Below are 17,724 nucleotides of genomic sequence, written 5' to 3' on the forward strand. Positions count from 1 at the left end.
GATTGCTTATTTTCCTTTGATCTGATAAGTGCCGTCTTCTTTGTTATAGGTGTTTACGTCACTCTAAGCTGAAAATGCATTACTATACTGTGTCATGCATTGTTTGTCGCATTCTGATAGTGCGTGTTTACGGCCTGTCGCCGCTCGCGGCATGGCTTCCTTTTGTGCGCGCTACCGCTGCTTACAATTTTTAAAAAAAAAGAGAGAGGAATCGCCTCATTATCGAAACAATGGCAAGAGACTGCTATTTGTTGTTACTTACACTGCTGCTTTCTTTGATAATGATAAACAAGAACCAAATAATAGACTGCATATGATAGAACATGTTCTGAACGAGAGTTAGGCGAAAATTTTTCACCGTTTGAAAATCTTTGCAGCCGCTTCTTTATTACATCAAATTCTGCGTAGAAATTAGTCATCTTAGATTTAAAAATCTAGTCAGTTGCTGTGCTTCATTTCTGACTGTATCACTACAAGGCATAAGAATAATACGAATATAAACATGACATGATACGTATATTCTTCCGCGTTTGCTGTTGTCTCACTCTAGTTTCGTAGTTTATTAGGCAGACAGGATTTAAATGAGATAGCAGCAAACACGCAAGAATACATGGCAAAATGTTTATATTCGTATTATTCTTATGGTGAAGAGAATACTGCATGTGATCCACATTTCATCAGGTTCCTATTAGCAACCATCTCTTTTCACTGCTAGGAAAAAATTCAGAACGTAGAGTTGGCCATATTGACAAACATCCCAAACAATCTTGCCAGTCGGATTTTCATAGTACATTGAAATTCTGCTACATTCTAAGATGAACAACATGAAATTTGTATTTACTTCGTTGGATAATGTATGAAAATGCAGTGGTCGAAACTCGGGGCGGAGAAAAAAAAGCTCGTCTTCCACCTTTCCTTTTAAATTTATTTACTGACGCAGAGGTTTTGGCGCCAGTATTTATCTTTGTGCCTACAAAGCATGCCTGTGTAGCGCTACATATATTTGACGGCAGAAGTTAGTTGTGGTGGGACCTACCAACATTTTTCAGAACTTCCGCTTGCTTTGCACTCGATTCTAAGCCGCAGGCGGTTTTTCGGATTACAAAAACAGGAAAAAAAGTGGGGCTTAGATTCGAGTAAATACAGTATCTACTTATTGCTCAGAACTGGATGGGGAGTTTAGTTGTGTAAAACTAGAGAATAAAAATTTATTAATTGATAGTCTGTATAGGTCTCCAGATGGAGATGTAAGTTTGTTTATTGAAAAATGTGACTTAATTGTTAGAAAATGGATAAGCATGCTTGTACCCAAAGGACAAAACAGAGAGAGAACATATATAGGTCCTATCTTAAAAGAAAACAATTCTACAAAGCTAAGCTCCTCGCTGCAAAAAATTGCTGTATGTGGTGATTTTAACATAAAAATGGCAAACACAGGGGGCAAGTCACAAGGAAATTTCTGAATATGCTAAGATGATTGGACCTATATTGCACAAATAATTGTGCTACATGTAAGACTGCCTGCATGGACAATATTATATTAAATTTCCATAGGAAAGACTTCACAGACAGACTTGCAGGAGAAGGTCTGGCAGATCATGAGCCTTTATTCCTTGCACTGTATAAGAGACAACCAATTAAAATCAAAGAACCTAAAGTGGCGCAGGTAAGAGTAAAATGAAGAGTACATACGAGCATTTATTGAGAGGCTAGATAGTGCAAACTGGGACTTCATATACAATTGCTACTAGGGGAAAAGGGGAGCTGAAATGGCCTTTAATAACTTTTTTAAAGAAATATACATATTTTTAGTATTTTTGTTCTCCAGTAAAAAAATTAGATCTCCAAGGATACCTAATAATAAAAGGCTGAACTGGTTTTCTGAAGAACTTGTGAAATCGGAGTAAACATGCTCATGTTGTACCAGAGTCATAGGCATGTCTGTAACCAAAGGACAGAACAGAGAGAGAACATATATAGGTCCTATCTTAAATGCATAAAATTCTACAAAGCTAAGCTCCTCACAGAAAAAAAAAACTGGCAGTGGAAAACTATATAGAAAAGGCCCCAAATAAATGCAAAGCAGCATGGTAAATAATAAAATGGGGGGACACATCAAAATGCACACAAGCAGCTCTGCTAGATCCTGAGGAATTAAATCACTGCTTTTTAAACTCAGTTAAGGAAACAGGAAACAATATTAAAGCAACATGTTCATCAGCAATGGACTTCATTGGAGCCCCACTGCCAGGTAACCAGATATTTCAATGGAGTATTATCATATCTGCTGATATAATAAAAGCTGTTTCCAAATTTTCAAATTCTAAGGGTATGGACTGCTATTGTTAGCTGAATTACATCATTAAAAAGACAATGCAGTCAGTCTCTACACCATTAGCTTTTATTTTTAATAAATGTGTAGAATTTGGAGTATTTCTGGAATTATTCAAGGTATCAAAAGTTATCGCAGTTTTTAAAAAAGTGGACAAACAACTTCCCCAAAGCGACAGAGCAGTCTCAATCGTGCCAATATTTTTGAAAATATTTGTGGCATTTCCACACAGACAAATAAGCAGGAAGATTAGTTGGATAGATCACATAACTAATGATGAGGTAGTGAATAGAATTAGGGAGAAGAGAAAATTGTGGCACACCTTGACTAGCAGAAGGGATCGGTTGGTAGGACATGTTCTGAGGCACCAAGGGACCACCAATTTAGTATTGGAGGGCAGCGTGGAGGGTAAAAATCGTAGAGGGAGGCCAAGCAGATTCAGAAGGATGTAGGTTGCAGTAGGTACTGGGAGATGAAGAAGCTTGCACAGGATAGAGTAGCACAGAGAGCTGCATCAGACCAGTCTCTGGACTGAAGACCACAACAACAACAACCTAAGTTTAATTCTCACTCCACAGCAGAGATGAGTGACACAGGTATTAGTGTCAGTGACTGTGAATCTGCTAAATCTAACATGGCTTCAGTGCCCATTGGCATTCCTGTCAGATTCTGTACATCATTTGCTGCTGAGTTAGCCCTCTAAAAAAAGAACTGTGCTGAGTGGTTGGAAGGAAGAGCAGGTCACACTTCTCTACAACAAGGGCGGAAGATGTGATGCACAAAACTACCATCCATCTTTTGATTTTGAACCCAAAATTGAAACTTGCTTGGATGCTGAAATCGTCAGTTAGGCCTATGTGAAACCCAGTCCACACTTTTCTCATATGATTATTTATTTATCCATTCCTGAGCATTGTACGTGCTATTGACATTCTGAAAACCTTGGATCACTGCAATCAGGTGGTTGCAGTATTTCTTGATTTCTGAAAAGCATTTGATTCAGTACCATACCAGCCTTTATTAAAGAAAGTATTGTAGCAGCACAGACAAAAGCTGACCTGATGCATAAATCCAAGCACTTTCTGACACCTACAAGTTCAGCAATTATGCCATGCCACCAGCTCTACAATCAAACCCAGGTGCTGGTGCAATAACCAGTGTTTTTGAGATATTTTGACAGCACTTGGCGAATGGCATGTTTGAGCTCAGCTCCAATAAACCATGCCCAATTGTGTATCAAAGCCATCTGTCCAGCGAAGCTGGGATGTTGACACAGCTGGGCTTTAAATCAGCCTCTTCTGTGTGTTGACATCCGTCAACATCTACCCATCATCTTGTCAGGACCCTCTGCAGGGTTCAGCCACAGTCTGGAGGGGCCAGAGGTTGAACTAACATACTCTCAGCTCCAGCCACCAGGGTGTGCCAGCATCTGCTGCTACTTCCAAGTCAATGGACCCAGGTTTGGCCCTCTGTCACCAACTTCCACCACTGGGGCCGGACGCAGGCCTGTACCGTACACAGCAATGAGAACAGAAGCATGTCTCCTTATGCTGTGTGAGACCAAACTATGTACAGTTTGCAAGGTCAATGCCATGCCATACTGAAGGAAGCTCTGACACCAGTGCCTCTTTGCCTGCAGTCCCAGTCTGGGTCACTGACCTCTGCCACTGCTCACCTCTTGTGGACACTGTATCTATGCCCATCCAACATAGAAGTTAATAAACTGTTTGTTACCATTTGTTGCCTGCATCTTTTGTACCAACTACTGGCTCTTGCAGCATCACAACATTTTGCTGACAGAACTGGGATTGGAAGACTGTCCCTGTAGCTGAGCGTTCATTGCACCTGACTGCCATGCAGAGAACCTGTATTGGATTCCTGGCACTGCCAGCAATTTTTCCTTTGTGGGAGAACTGGAACAGGGTGTACTCAGCCTTGTGATATCAATTTTGGAACTACTTGGATGAGGAGTAGTGGCTCCAGGTCACAAAAACTGTCTTTGACCAGGAGAGAGTTGTGCTGACCCTACACATCTTACTGTATCCAATGCCACCATTGGCAGAGGACAACATGGTGGTCAGTCAGTACCAGAGGGTCCAGCAGGCCCCGTGGATGGAGTTTGTGTTTGCTTTTTAGTGGGTTGTATGGTCATAGGCAGTGCAAGCAAGTAGCAGCATGTGCTTTTGGTAAACTCTTGTGGAGTCCTTGTTTTCATTTTTTCTAGTTTTGTGACTGTCCCTTTTTCCTTTTCTGTATAGAATATGTTGGGAATGAAGGCAAGTGTATTCTGGGAAGGTACAGGCGGGTGTAAGTAAGAGACAACTGTGTAAATGGTAGATATGTGTAGAAGTGATTTGTTGTTGTCACATAGGCAGTAAGATTAAGAGTTCTCCAAGGGTCTATGTAATATATAAGTTGGGTTTGATATCCATAGAGTGTCTGAGTTGCGTGCAAAGCTTTTTTTTTCTTTTTCTATTGCTGCATCACACTCATACTGCTTATTCGATTTTCTGGGAGAGTAGTTGTAATCCATAGGATACCACTGTGAAATGTAGATCAATGTCATAGGAGACCATAAAACCCACCTGGGATAACACTCAGAATTGGTGTAAGGGAGAATGTGTTGGGTACTAGCAAATTTTATGGAGTATCATAGGTGTATTAAGAGGCACAGGTTGTATCTGGGAAGTGCCTGTGGTTAAATAAGTCAGTGATGTCAAGGGGCTCATGCTGAATGATATGCTGGACTAATCTCTCAGGTAATTGTGAGTTGAGACATTAAGAATTTATTATGAAGCATTGAGGATTTGTAGTGAACATATTGTATTAGGGAGTTAAGACAAAGAAGGATTATGGAGTATTGTTGATTGGTAGTAAGAGACACCGGTTGTGGCTGGAAAAGCACCTGTAATTAGACATATAAGTGATATCAAAAAGCTCAAAAAGAGATATCCTGGACAGGCCTCTCTGGGTGATAGATATAGTCTAAGGTTAGATAGATAGTTCTCTAAACACTAGGATTACAAATGCAGCTTTAGTGGCTTTACAACAGATTTTCTAGTAAATAGTTTAGGTTTATGTTCCTCTTGTTGAATTCCTCCACTTTAAGTTGGTGACTTCACAACAAAGTGATAACATAATTTGTTAAAAAAAAAAAGTGATGTGTGAAGGAAATATTGACGATGAGTGATATGTGATGAAGATAGGTTACTGTATACATGTTCTGCAATATTAAGTACTGTAGTTAAAGTGAGAATAAGTGCTTAATTGTAGGTAAGATTTCTATTTTCAAGGAATGTCTACTGTTGTGATGACTGTAGTAGACACTTAATTGTGTTTAATTTATTCTGGTAGGGAAGCATGGATGTTACATAGTGCAACAAGTTGATCATTTTTTCAAAGTGTGATAACTAGGTTGAAGAAGTTATGTGATACATTTTAAAGTTAAGTAGGATAGCAGATGAGGAGGAGTGGGTGCATAGTTCATAATGTTGTAGGATTATTCGCAGGTCTCTAAACTCCTATCTTTATGAGGCGGTATACCACTGCTACCAAATCAATAAGTGAATGTCATGGACTGTAAATGTTATATGGACTAGCTCTGTGTAGAGACTCAGTGAGATGGCATAGAAAGTGTTACATGAAGCAGTAAGTGGAATATGAACTATGAACCAAAGTGTGAATTGTGTAGACAAAAATAACCATTAGAGTTAAAGTGTTGTAATATATGTCAGTTAGACTAGTGTCACAGAATTCAGCCAGTGACTAGGACTATATGAACTATAGAGAAACTTATCATTCATAATCATGTCAGCCCAAGAAGCTGGAACAGTGAAAATAATGTAAATATAAATTGGGGAATGAAGGGGAATGACACACTGTAGCTAATTTAGGACTTGTAATACAGACTAGTGTTTTATATAATATGAACTGTAGGAACAGTGTCTTGGTTGCAGGCAGATTTTAGCCACTCAGGAATTCAGTGGGCCTAATTTCTCCAGGAAGGGAAGAATGTTGCAGCACGGACACAAACTAAGGCCAGAAGCAGAAATCTGAATGTTTGTCAACACCCACAAGTTCAGCACTTATGCCATACCAACAGCTCTGCAATCACAACCAGGGCACTGGCACAAAAACTAGCATTTTGAGACATTTCAGCAGTGCTTGATGGGTTCTGTACATATCCTCAGCTGCAATAAATCCTGCCCAAGTATGTATAAAAGATCTCCATTTAGCCACGCTGAGATGTCGACACAGCCGGACTTCAAATCAGTGTCTGCTGTGTGTTGGCTGCTGCCATGAAACCACCGATGCTCTTCCTGCTACAGGCTGCCACCAACTGGTGTTGAAACAATGCCCTTCTAGTCACCAAGACATGGGGGCCCAGCAGCTCCTGACACTCACCTCAGTTGGGCATGACACAGCCCCCCCCTTCCCCCCACCAGTGGAACAATAATATACAACTGACAATATGATGCAGCCCTATGCGGTATGCGAAACATATGATGTGTCCACACTGCTGGGACAGCAACTACCGCTGTCCTTGTGACACCATTTCTAACCACTATGGGCCTCGAGATTGACACCTGACTATGCCCATGGAACAGGGATGCCATGGGTCAACGCTGGGCCACATTTCCAGATGAGAGCATGCACATGTAACTGCTGTGGCTTTATGGAGTAATAGAGAGTTTACATGCCTTCAATCTGTATTGCTGCAGCCACCTTCACTCCTGTAGCCCTTGCCAGTCCTTTGAACTTGCAATGCTAGTGGGAGAGCCATAATCATCCTGACCATTAGAAGAACAGCTCTTTCATCTCTCTGTAGTGGTCGTTGCATCCCAGACCCAATACAGTATGGTCATAAGGAGTATCAAAGAAAACTTGTGATAGATTGTGGATTTCTTAGTAGGGAGAATGCAAAATATTATCAGACATGTCTCTGGGAAGTTTACTCGGAGCCTTGCTCTTCATGTAGTTTATTAATGAGCTGGCAGGCAATATTAATAATGGCCTTGTACTTTTTACACATATGATGCAGTTACCTGTGCTGAAGTAATTTCTGAAAAACTGCTCAAATATTCAGTCTCATCTTTATGTGATTTCAAAGTGGAGCAAAGATTTGTAGCTAGCTTTAACTGTTCATGATACAAAACTGTACATGATACAAATATACCATTGTACCTACACACACACACACACACACACACACACACACACACACACACAGATATATATATATATAACAAAGGTGATGTGACTTACCAAACGAAAGCCCTGGCACGTCGATAGACACACAAACATACACACAAAATTCAAGCTTTCGCAACAAACTGTTGCCTCATCAGGAAAGAGGGAAGGAGAGGGAAAGACGAAACTCTTTGTCTTTAAATATGTCTGCTTGTGTCTGTATATGTGTGGATGGATATGTGTGTGTGTGTGCGAGTGTATACGCGTTTTTTTTCCCCCCCTAAGGTAAGTCTTTCTGCTCCCGGGATTGGAATGACTCCTTACCCCCTCCCTTAAAACCCACATCCTTTCGTCTTCTGGATACTTCCCACTAACACCAACCTATCCGAACTCTGGAGTTGGGAACTTGCTCTTCAATATATCCTCTCTTCCCGTTATCCACCAGGCCTCACTCTCCGCTAATTTCAAGTTGCTGCCACTCATACCTCACCTGTCATTCAACAACATCTTTGCCTCTGCACTTCTGCCTCGACTGACATCTCTGCCCAAACTCTTTGTCATATATATATATATATATATATATATATATATAGAGAGAGAGAGAGAGAGAGAGAGAGAGAGAGAGGGAAACATTCCACGCAGGAAAAATATATTTAAAAACAAACATGATGTGACTTACCATACGAAAGCGCTGGCAGGTCGATAGAAACACAAACAGACACATACATACACACAAAATTCAAGCTTTCGCAACAAACTGTTGCCTCATCAGGAAAGAGGGAAGGAGAGGGAAAGACAAAAGGAAGTGTGTTTTAAGGGAGAGGGTAAGGAGTCATCCCAATCCCGGGAGCGGAAAGTCTTACCTTAGGGGGAAAAAAGGACGGGTATACACTAATCTGGCTAGGGAGAAGGCATTCCCTTCGCAAACATGCCTTTTTATATATATATATATATATATATATATATATATATATATATATTAGTTTAATATTAATATTCACTTACCACTGGTGAGAGGGCATCACGGATGCCCAGCTTCATACTTATATTTTAAGAAGCTAACTTATTAATTACAAACAAGACACTCGCTTTTCATATTATCTTATTACAAATACCATTTTATTTGTTTTAAAATACTTATTAACTGGATAATTTGTATGCATCATTGTCATAGATAATAGCTGTGACCACTACAAGAATACATTATCTCTGCCTGTCATACAAGTTAACTTTATTAAATGAACATACTTTCTAAAATGACAAACATACTTGTCATTCTCACCCTTGAATTCTGATTTAACTATTGCTATTACAGTGTAATGTTCTAACTGTAATTGAAAATGTTTCTCAAGTTAAAGTTATAGGTTATGTGGCCCTACTGACAGACCCTGATCTCTGCTGCAAAACTCATTTTTTGACACATGTAAATGTATATACAAGGATCTATCACAAATTTGTTTATTGTTTCACATCATTTTTTAAGGATCTGGAAGAACATCAAGAGATTCTAGACAATGAAAATTCTCAAAAGACCCAGGGAGCAGGTCCTCAGAGGAGAAAAAGCAGAGAAGAGTAGTGTGTTCTTGGCATTTTACAATGCTCTGTAAATTCACTTTACAGAATAAACCAATTCCTGTACAACTGTGTTCTGCTATATCATTCAGTAGTGTTCTAGAATGCCTTAGTACCATACTTATACAGATGTTTTGCTTCATTCTCACAACTACTCTTATCCCAATGACTACAGTTATTCCAAATACTGTCATCATTTAAAACGTCTACCCTTATCCCAGTGACTGCACTTATTCCAAATACTGTCATTATTTAAAAATATAAAAGTGCAAAAGTTTTACATACGTCCCCTGGTCTTAGAATATGGCTCAACTGTGTGTGTGTGTGTGTGTGTGTGTGATTCATGTTTATAACAGACAGATCTTGACTTTCTCAGTATGTAGACAGCCAAAAATATTGTGTACCAAGTTACATAGATGCTTTGAAGTACCAAATAAAATGAGCAGTTGAATAGTATAAGAAGAGGAGCAGTGACTTTTTTCCAGGCAGCTTTTTTCCCCAGTTATAGATTTTAAAAGAAAAAAAACTTACTAGAAAACCATGAAATTACAAAGTCAATACTTACCTTCAGAAGGCTAAACTCCATCTCTTACCAATAGGTTATTTAAAAGTAGAAGAAAAGTCTTACTTTCAAGTCTATCTAGCAGAAGTACTTGGAATTTTACCTTCTGGAGGTAAATACTTACAATTTTATAATTTTTTCAACTAAATTTCCTTTTTGGTACAATCTCTATGTATAAAAGACAATGTCCTGACTGACTCACAGACTCATCATCACCCAGCCCAAACCACTAAGGATAGAAACTCGAAATTTGGAAATGATGTTGATCTTATACCGTAGGCATTGTTTAAGAAGTCATTTCTTGAAATTCCACTCCTAAGGGTGTGAAATGTAGGATGGAAGGTTTTCCTGAAAATACGTCACTATTAAAGTAATTTTGAAGCTAGGCCTATGAAAATTAGTATTTGGTTTCTCAGTCAGAAATAAAGAAATACATGTTTCAAGCATAAAATGTAACTTAACTACTTGTATTGTTTTTGCTTAATAATGGGGTTACTCATGATCTTCCGCAGTCGTCATCCTGAATCCATTAACAGTCATTGTAAATTTAACTATAATGTTAAAGTAATAATTAATCTTGTATAATGTTTTGATATATTTATTATGCTTTCAAAACAAAATCAAAGCATCATTACAGAAGTAAACAATACTTACAATACAAATGGAGCAGCTACATGCTCACTGCTCGAAAACCAAAACCAGACTGACTGACTCTGCTAATATGGCCACCCCTATATATATATATATATCCCAAACAATCCTAAACAATCCTCGACATTGTTTAGAATGATTTTTTGATTAACTAACAATTAAAATTAACATATAAAACTGAAAATACACATATAAACATATGTTTACTCCAGAACAGCAAGTACAATTCTATGTTGGGCTGTATTTGTGATACTATTAGAGTATAATTTCTCAAATACGTAATTACAATAATGCATTTACATATCTCATTAAATACTTGAGGCTCCCTTCATGGAAAATGTTCCCTTCATTTACAGAGCTTCAACACTTTGAGGTAAATTAAATCAAACAGTTATTTTTGTAGTTATAATTTTTTTCTAGACAACTTATACATTGCTAGTTCTAACTTTGTTCCCATAAGTTGTAGATCTAATTAAAGTAAATATATTTCTTTTGAAAGGAAAAGAGCATTGATAATGAGTGATTACTGATAACCATGTTGCACATGACAGTATATCATTGTATAAGTAGAGGTGGAAGATATTTCACGCAACAGAGCATATGAATAAACTCTCGTAAGTTTGAGAATACATTGACAATGGGTGATTAAAACAATTATATTACATGTGACAGTATATCATTATATTAAGTCTAGATAGATTACGTCAAACAAAATGACTATAGTGTGCATTGTATCATGTAAAAGTGGTTGTCAAGCAACTTACAAGAAACAGTAATTGTTAGCCTTTCAGACATCTATTTTCATGGAAAAATTAAGTCAGTTTTCAACTGTTGAATTACATCAAGACATAATGACTGTATCATTTGCAGGATCAAAAGACCTTACATATAAATAAGTCAAACTCAGACTTCAGAGTAACTGAACTGACATGAACATTTCAGGTGGGGAAACCACAAGGACAGATAGAGGGATCTGCCCACAGCAACTGTCAAAGGCATCATGTTCTCACAGCTTAGATGTAGACTTTCCAAATTTTCACCCTTTTTCAGTAGAGACTGTGAGTCAATATAGTCACATGCAACTGCAGAGTTCAATTTACATGGGTAAATTGAGTATCAGTAGGTTACTTCCAGAACACATACTGCTCAACAACTAGTTGACAGATTTCTCGTTGACCATCACCACATTTGACATAATGCAGGATCATCAGATCTGACAGCTTAGAAAACTGGGCATAGGTAAGGTAAATTCCCACATAGGTTATGGCAAAGGGTAAAGTACCACTAGTTACATATGAATGTGAAAGTAGATGTCTGCAAGAACAATAACTGTACCATGAGTACAAATCCTCAATCTTTAGTTTTTCCTTTGCTACTCATTACATCAGAATCATTAGTGGTCATCAGAGCATTTTCAATAAGATAATGGAGAAATTTAACCAGTTCTCATTAGAAATCAGATTGTAAGCTAACACTTGTCTATGGAAATCTCAAGTTACAATGCTTAGAAACCTAATAGATTTACATATATATATTGTAAAGCATTGATTTGCTATAACGTACAGCAGTATTGAACAGTACCTAACTCAAACATTTTGTATCACATGAAGTTGATAGCTAAGCAGTTTTTCAGATTTGTGTAGACATTGTGACAAAGAACACCTCATATCTATACCAAGGAGATAGCTTGACACATACAGATACCAGACATGTAGCAAACATCATCCCTATCTTATTGTACTAAGATGGCAAAAGAATAATTAAATAAGACTACAAATGGTTGATCATAATACTCATTGAAGTGGTAGAAATAATATGAAAATAAAACTTATTTATTTATTGGTCCAAGAATCAGTTTCATACATTGTTTGTACATGTGGTAGAGGACAGTGGTAAACCTAGTTAGTTTACAATACAGTAGTCATTTTGACTACATTGTTGACATAATAAAAATGCATAATAATGTAGGTTGGTGTACTACATTGCTTCTACATGTGATAATACCAGTTATTAAGTGAGATGACATGATAAGCACAATGTAAACTATATTATGAATTGACAATTAGTGAAATTTGGTAAATGAGGTTTACTTATTACGATGTTCCATAAACTCGGACAAAGAATAGAAGCAGTGGTCAAGCAAGAACTGTTTTAACTTTATTTTAAATGCATTTAATGTTGGTATGCATTTTAGGTAAGAAGGAATATGGTTATATAACATAGCTCCAGAATGATAAACTCCTCTTTTGCATAAGTTTGTATTTACTGCGTTCATGTGTAGGCTCATCTTCTGTCTAGTTTCATATGTGTGTATATCATAGTTGTGTTTGAAGAGATTTTCCTTTTTTAAGATGCTCCCTTTTGTGAAAATTAGTATTTCGTATATATACAAGCAAAGCAGTGGCAATATTTTCAGAGTTTTAAAAAGTGGTCTACAGGAATCCTTAAATTTAGCTTTTTTTATCACCCTAATAATATTTTTCTGTATTTTAAATGTTTTTGTAATATTTCTGGAATTCCCCCAAAAAATTATTCCGTACATAAGTAACGACTGTATACTGAAATGATACATTGTCAGCACTGATGAACAGCTTGTTTTTTGAGTGAGAATCATAACAGCATATGCTAGTGAATTCAGTCTCTATTTAAATTGTTTAGGTGTACCTCCCACATCAGATCCACCTCAACATGTACACCTAGAAATTTTATATGACTGATCTTCAACACATTTTTTCCTTTGATAGTGAAAAGAGGGTTTTCAGGATGGAGGTTTTGTGTGGTATGAAAGTTAAATGCCACAGTTTTTTCAGAATTTATGATGAGCCTATTGGTCTTGAACCAGTGTGTTATGGTACACATAACTGATACTGCAGCCTCCTGCAGATTTTCCTCATTAGAATATTAGTGTCATCTGCAAACAGTACAATGGTTCCATCATCTATTTTGCTAGCCAAGTTATTTACATACAGCAGAAATAGGACAGGTCCTAGAACTGACCCTTGTGGGACTCCATACTTGATTTTCTGCTCATCATTGTAAAAACTAGAAATTTTTTGTTTTTCCACTCTGTTTGTGCTTTATTTCTGTAATCTGCTGATGATTGCTGAGGTACGACTGGATCCACTTTTCAGACTGGCCTCTAATTCTGTAATTACTTAATTTACACAAGAGAATGATCAATTACACCAAAGCCTTTACTTAGATCCAGAAATATCCCAGATATATGTTGTTTATCATCCACTGCTTTTAATACTTCATTTAAGATGGCAAAAATTGCTAACTGAGTTGACTTTCCAGCTCTGAACCCATGTAGGGAGTCAAATATCACGCTTTCTTTATTTAAGAAAACTGTTAATCTTCTAAGGAACATTTTTTTCCATAATTTTGCGGAAGCCTGACAAAACTGAAACTGGTCTATAATTAGCAATATCACTTTTTGCACCCTTCTTATGCAAAGGTGTTACTTTTGCAGTTTTTAGATTATTTGGAAATACACCACTCTCAAAAGATGAATTTACTATGTCTGTTAGTGGTTCCACAATAAATGTTGCACTAGCTTTGATAATAGCATCTGGTATCTCATCAACACCCACTGAATATTTATTAGGTAATTCTTTTAGGAATCTCTGTGTGAATTTCAAAACTTGGGAATCAGAAACACTTCTGTCCCAACAACTATCTCCAACAAAATTTTCCATCTTCCTCATGCTCCACAGATGGAGCCGTTCTAGTAATGTAAACATAATAAATTTCTTTCTGAGAAATGTTCCTTTGCCATGTACACAGTAGTTCCAATGAACAACCAGACAAGCTAGCATGTCTATTCAGTCTTACTGTTTAAATCAGAACATATATGAGACTGTAAACACTCTTACCAAATTGTAATCACATCCAAGATGTAAAGTAATAGAATTTCATAATAACTACACAGATATCTTAAGTAAACTTCACACCAATTCTAAACATTTTCTCAACTTTTCACAAAATCATCAGCACAAGGAGAGTATAACATTATCAGCACAATGAGAGTATTATATCCAAAATGTAAAGTAACAGAACTACAATATAATTGCACAGACATCACAAGTAAATATCAGACCAACTCTCCTAAAAAATCATACATATGTTGCATTATTACATTTTCTGACTACCTGTATTCATTTAAACAATATAATCATTGACTTGCTAACTATTGGAGGATATGGGCAGTGGAAGGAGGGTCAGTTTGGACAGAAAAGTAAGAGTGGATGTGACTCGAAAAAGGAAAGAATCACACCAGCTCCGAGCCTTGGGTTCGCTATGCCCAAATTGCAGAAAGAGCTTGCAACCTCCTGAGGAAAAACAATTCTTGTGATTTTACATGAGTGATCAAGGTTGTCTGTATAATTTCAGCTGTGTAACATTCCTGAGTCCAAATAACAACAAATTCAAATGGTCCTACATAAATATCAAACAACCCCCAATGTATGCCTGGTAAAAGCATACACAAATGTTCAAATATACCCTTTTCAACCCCCACTCTATGAATAGACAAAATATAGGTAAAAATATGCAAATATTCACACATAAAAGAAATATGAATATAAACTACAAAAAATATTTTACAGTATTAACTTCAAATGGGTTAAATTATCCAATTTTGCACTTCTCAGTGTTTGAATTTGCAGAAAGCAGTGAACATTAACTGCGCTTTTTACGAGTTGTAATTTTCTTTCAACTAGTGTTTTTTTTATTATTGGATCAAAGTATTCATGGCATGGCATGACAAAGTGTATATCATGGAGTTGTCTGAGTGGCAAAGAACAAAACTTCTTTACCACAAGTTTACATTTGCTGCTTGTTAATTTTGTTTTGTGGTACTTTCAATAACTGGGTAATCGTTTTTGCAAAGGTCGCTCAAATCTGTCTGTAAGCTACTGATTTCAACACACACACTCTCTTCCTCCACTACTTGTACACATTCACTGATTGAATTACTATTAGGTACCTGTTCCAAATTTCCAAAACAACTTTCCCTTCCTAAATGCACATTTTGACAAATTTCATTTATGACTTCAAACTTTTGGTCACTATGGTTACATCTGTTACTATAGTAACTAACTACACTTAGTACTTATCACTAATTAAATCTTCTTTTCCATTTTCACCAACACATTCAGTCACAACATCACTAACATCAACTGACAACATTAATCTATCTAGTACTGCTCTACTGGTTTCTAATTCATAACTCAAACTTACATCAGATTTTCCAGAATCATTCAGCACACAATCATCTACCTTAACTTCTGCATATACCATCCCATCTAATTCTGTAAGTAACATATCATCATCAACATCATTATCACCATCATCAGAAACATTATCATCACACTTAATATTATTTTAAACACCAAGCTCATTTCTCTCTCCACACCCTTCTTCAACAAACTCAACACTGTGACCACTCTGTTCTATGACATCCTCATTTTTCTGTCTATTGTCTACTGGAATTTCATCTGGAATTACACTGTCATTCTCATTTTCATTGCCAAGTACATGAACATCAGCTTCCACACTTACAGCACCAGTATCAGCTTTTTCACTCATTTCAGTCACTCAACATTCTCACTAAACCATACTCATCAGATCTGTTCTCGTTACTGTCAGCAACTATTACTGCATTACTACTGTTAAAGAAATTTGTCAAAGTGTTTTCTTCTAATTAAAATTCAGGTTTTCTACTTTTTTGTTCATCTTTGTTTTCAGATAAAAAATTTCCAAAAATGCCCTATCAAACTTTATTTTATTCACTTTAGATTGTATACTGGGTACAATATTTTGGTATGTCCTATTTGTTCTGCCTCTTCCCCTTCTGAAGCTACTACAGTGTGCCTGATTATAATCCCAATGTCTATTTGCCCCATTTCACCAGGCTCCGAAAGAGGCAGGTCTTGGTTTACCAGACCATTTCTTCTATTTTCGAAATTGTTACTATTGTTTCCCTGATTTTGCCCCCACTGCCTATTTCTTGGTTCAAAATTCCTATTCTCTGGTCTCTGCCTGTCATTTCTCTCCCTATTTCTTCTGTCATGATTTCTGAATCTACTGTTAAAATGATCATTGAAAGCTCTGTTATTGTTATTCCTGCTATCATCCAGTCTGTCATTATATCTGTCATTTCTCTCCCATGCTAAGTCCAATTTATCTGTATACCTAAGAAACTGTTCGACAGTGTCATCAGGTCTGGAGACAAGACTCCACTGTACCCTGTGCAGCAATTTACATTTTAATGCATCTATCTGGATCATCTTGTCCAGTGGTTATGAAGATGCACAAAAGTTCATAATTGTTGTTCACAAAAGATTTTCATGCGACCTTTGCCCGGCTTGAAATTTGGCCCATTCAAAAATTCTGACTCAATTCTGGCTTGTTTAGTTTCTGACCAGAATTTACTCATGAAAGTTCGTTCTACATCGTTGAATAACATTTCAGGTCTAATTGCTTGGTTCACCCATGACAATGCTTCCCCATCTAAAAACTTTTAAAAAAATTTAATTTTCAAATTATCGCTCATTTTATCAATGAAGTCATCTTTTATCTGGCACATGAAATCTACTGGATGTATATTTCCTTTGCCTGAAAATTTTGTGTGTTCACATTGTTCCACAATGGGCTGTAACTACAGAAAGATTTCATTGCAATGGAATCTTTGATTTCTTGGAGTTTAGATTTGAAGTTCGAAATTTGGCCTAAACAAGTTCCTACTTCCTCTTTTAATTCTGCAAAATGATTATTTGTGATTTTTGTGAAACCTTTTATATTTTTGTCTGTTTCTGTGAATTTCTTTACGAATTCTTTGTTAAGCTTCTTCAATTGTAACACTTCTGCAGTAGCAACTTTTTCGAAATTTTCCTTGGAATCTAACCCCTCTTTGAAATCCTGGTGTTCCTGTTTCAAGATAACAATTTCCCCTTCTATAGTCGACACATTTCTGGTATTCTCGTATACCTTTTCCCAGCATCTTTCTAAATTCTCTTTTGTCTCGCGAATTTGATTTCCTTGTCTATCTAATTTTTTCTCAATGGAATCAAGCTTTTGACCAAGAGTGATTCTATGCTCATCAGTCGATCATTTTTGTTCTTCTATAAGCTGAACTAAACTATCCAAGGCTGATACGTTTGGTTCAAATCCACAAAAGGATGAACATACACTACTGTGATAACTACCCCTCCCATGTTATATATTTCCTGGTTCGTTGCACTAATACTCATATTGTTATCAGGAACATCTATGCTATTTTGCGTACTTCCATTAATCTTCCCATTATGGTCAACTTCCCTATTGTTCTCCATATTAACAACTGCAGTCAAAATTTTCCACAAGTAAACTATTAAATAAATTTTGTACTCACAGTTTTTTCCACATTGCGTTTTAC

At 36.8% G+C, this 17,724-nt stretch overlaps 1 long non-coding RNA gene across 1 annotated transcript in view; it reads left to right on the forward strand.

Annotated features, from left to right (window-relative positions):
• LOC124606233 overlaps window positions 1-9,152 on the forward strand; it is a 36,551-nt gene extending 27,399 nt beyond the window's left edge. The window contains exon 3 of the long non-coding RNA XR_006978698.1: window positions 9,006-9,152. This is a non-coding gene — a long non-coding RNA (uncharacterized LOC124606233). The remainder of the gene's footprint in view (window positions 1-9,005) is intronic.
• The last annotated feature ends 8,572 nt before the right edge of the window (window positions 9,153-17,724 follow it).

This window comes from Schistocerca americana, chromosome 1 (assembly GCF_021461395.2).
Source record: "Schistocerca americana isolate TAMUIC-IGC-003095 chromosome 1, iqSchAmer2.1, whole genome shotgun sequence".
In the NCBI taxonomy this organism is placed as follows: domain Eukaryota; kingdom Metazoa; phylum Arthropoda; class Insecta; order Orthoptera; family Acrididae; genus Schistocerca; species Schistocerca americana.